The following is a 3,806-nucleotide window of genomic DNA, read 5'->3' on the forward strand; positions in this document are numbered from 1 at the left end:
TCGTCTTATAATCAGGGTCATCTTATATTCGGGCCAATACGGTACTTTTTGTGCGCAGCAAAAGACAAAAAAACGACTTTATTCAACAATTCGTCTCCTCCGCATCACCCTGGTGCCATTTTGGAGAATATCAGCTGGACGTAAACTGCGTATGCTGTTCTGTGTCAGCTGCGTCACGCCGGATATGTTTCATTCATTTCATTATTTCATTCAAATCAAAGCGTAAACAACGTAGGAAACAGACCCGGCGTGACGCAGCTGACCCAGAACAGCATACGTTGTTTACGTCCAGCTGATATTCTCCAAAATGGCACCAGGGTGATGCGGAGGAGACGAATTGTTGAATAAAGTCGTTTTTTTCTCTTTCACGCACAAAAAGTATTCTCGTAGCTTCGTATAATTGCGGATGAACCCCTGATGTCACATGGATTATTTTACAGATCTCCTTGCTACGTTTCTGGACTTGGGAACATTTCAGTTGCGTTGCTGTCTATGCAGGGTCAGACAGCTCTCAGATTCCATCAAAAATATCTTAATTTGTGTTCCGAAGATGAACGAAGGTCTTACGGGTTTGAAACGACTCGAGGGTGAGTTGTTAATGTTTATGAGCTGTGTTAAGTTGGTGGTGGTGCCATATCTTTACTACACTATTGAATAAGTATGTTTATCGGTCATCTCTCAGGTTTAGTTTCAGGTTTTAGTTTTCCACCATTTGTTCTTTCTAAAACTGAACTGAAACTAGTGGCTTTTATGTAATGTTTTATGTTAACTTAAACTTAGACACAGTCTAATTATCCTTCAGAGATGTTTGAGTTGCCTTGATTTGAACTTGACTGCTCTGAAAATGATCTAAATGATGACTAAAATGATTTAATGGGGCTCACACAGCTTTTAAAAAATAAGGAATCATGAAGAGTGTGAAGAAAGAACTACATCAAAGAACTAGGCTGCATCGGGCCACAGGCCATAGCCTTTCCCTGCAACTGTCACAGTCTGTTACGGTACACAATACACTCTGGGGCAGTTTCCCGGAAAGAGATTAAGCCAAGAGACCTAGACTAAAATGGCCCTTTAAACCAGACTAACAGAAATCTGCTTTCTCTGTCATGGTTTTAAATAGTCTTAAACTTAGTCTAAGTCTAGTCTTAATATTTGCTTGATTTTTTTTCTTGAAATCCACTCTTGGTGGCCACCCTTGGCTATTTTCTTGACTTTGTATCTTGTGAAGATCAACAATCTGTTGCTACACATCAGAACTCAAATCTTTGGTTTTTCTCATTGTGATGGATGATTAAATGAATTTGGCCTTTTGGTGGCCCCTCATATTTATACTCCTGTGAAATAGGCCGTGGCTGGATAATTGAATGTCATAATAATTTCTAGGGGTACCAATAATTGTGGCCAATATTAGAGAAAAACACTTATAATATGATTTTGTTGAAAGGTTAGATTTTTGTGGGTTTTTTTTTTTTTTTGAATGAAAGATCAAAAGGATAAACTACAGATTTATTTTCACAGCCTTCTTTGATCATGTGTGCAGTTTATTTTGCTTGCTTTAAAAAGTTTCCTCATATTTTAAGTTTTTTTTTGTTTGTTTGTTTTTTCCCTGCTGCCATTGTTTTCCTTGGATTTACTTCTCAGTTCAATACAATTTTAAGCATTTCTTGGTACAAGGTCCATGTTTAATAGACAACCTCTGTCATGCTAATTCAGATTAGCAAAACTGGTTTTAAATGAATCTAGTTTATTTTAGTTCAAGACATAGTCCAGGAGTTAGTAATCTGTACTTAATCTGTGTTTCAGAAAGCCATATTTTAAACCATGATTAACTATTCTAGGTTAAGGCCTACTCCTGGCTTAATTTAAACCCGTCCGGGAAAGTGCCCCATAGTGACTATTTACATAGACAACATCCTCATAAATTTGTCAGTAGGCTAAATTGTCTTTTTTCTGTTTTACTGTCTGCTTCTGAACAGAAAAATGTCAAAGAGGCATACTGTTGCTATAGTTCCCTTCTTAGTTGAGTTGGCAGATTATACCAAAATTATGCGTAATGATGGCCACAGACTTTGATTTTTTTTTCTAGCTCATCTATCCAGCTGAAGGACAGACAAGCAAGAAACATGTCTGATATTTTGAGCCAGTTACAACAACCATTGGACATGTTCACACAGCAGCAGAATATGGTTGTCAGTCCTGTATTTGAGTCAGTAATATGGTTGCATTCACACACATTTCATTTATTTACGGGATTGACAAACACATTCTATAAACAAACTTACACCCGTACATTTTCAAGACTCACAACTGTATTTTTCAGCAAAGCCCTGTTGTGTAAATGGGACAGCTATGTCAGCTGCGCGGGTTGCAGGCTTCATGTGTGGTTTGGTTAACTTACAGAGCAGTATTGCCAATTAATTTTGGGTGGAAGTTGCTAAAGGCAGGTCAGTTTTTTGCTAAAAGTTGCTTAATAACATTATGTAACCATGACGCAAAACTGAATCAATGTCTAGAATAACGAGATCACTCAAATCTCATTTCTAAATTTCCATAATTTATGGATTTTTCACAGGTGTTTTACCTGTATTTTAAGTTGTGCATTGCATTTTGTGTTTTAGGGTTACGCTCTTAAAAATAAAGGTGCTACGATGCCATGGAAGAACCTTTTTGTCTAAATGGTTCCATAAAGAACCTTTAACATCTGAAGAACCTTTCAGTTTCACAAAAGGTTCTTTGTGGCGAAAGAAGGTTCTTCAGATTATAAAAAGGTAAGAGGTGATTCTTTAAAGAATCTTTGACTGAATGGTTCTTTGTGGAACCAAAAATGGTTCTTCTATGGCATCGCTGTGAAAAACCTTTAAGCACCTTTATTTTTAAGAGTGTGCAGGAAATGTCTGAAAACTGATAAAGTCCTGGCAGAAATATATCTTTTCCGTCCTTTTACATACTTTTTTCTTACAGTGTGCCTAACTAACTGATCAACAATTATAGGTACAAGCTGTATCATAAATTAACAAAGTGTGCACTTTTTTCCAGCTCTCTTGAAGGATGAAATCGCACCTCAATTGAGCATTTGTCTGTCTAACTGTGATAAGCAGTTTTGGACATCGCCATCTTTAAAATTTACTTTAGTCAATATGATTACAGGTGACAGTCACCAATAGAATGCCTGCTTAGCTGCACGTTCAAACAGATATTCAAGCCTTTGTTGTAAACTGCTGTGTGAACAGGACATTTCACCTCACACTTGTAAGTAAATGCGGTTGTCAATCCCAAACACTGACACTGTCAGGATTCTGGACTGTTCCGTGTAGTGTTTTGCCCCTGTTTCTGGTCCTGTGTTTCCTTATTTGGTCCTTCCTGTTTCCATTAGGTTCCCTGATTAGTTCATCATTTGTTTCCAGCTGTGTTTAGTTAATTATCCTCATTTCCCTGTGTACTTAAGTCCTAGTCTGTTCAGGTGTACGTTTGTTGTGTTCAGAATGACTTGAAAGTCTAGTATTATAATGACCTTTTTTGTAACCATACTAAGGCCCTTTGTTTTTAAAGGGATAGATTACCCAATGTGTCGTACACTTGTTATTGTAGTGCATTATGGGATTAAATGAGTGCACTCGATAATGTCCACTATGGTTTCGGACACCACTACAAATGGCTGTCCCTTCAAACAGTACCCTATTTAAGGGTATAGTGGGGCAATTTCAGACACAGTCTTGGTCTCGCACTGCTACTTTTTAAGAATTTACTCTGGACGAGAGTGGAGCACTATTATCATCAATTATCAAAAGAGACACCATTATCAGTTT

The sequence above is a fragment of the Sinocyclocheilus rhinocerous genome, unplaced genomic scaffold (genome assembly GCF_001515625.1).
Source record: "Sinocyclocheilus rhinocerous isolate Xijiao unplaced genomic scaffold, SAMN03320098_v1.1 scaffold697, whole genome shotgun sequence".
NCBI classification, from domain to species: Eukaryota; Metazoa; Chordata; class Actinopteri; order Cypriniformes; family Cyprinidae; genus Sinocyclocheilus; species Sinocyclocheilus rhinocerous.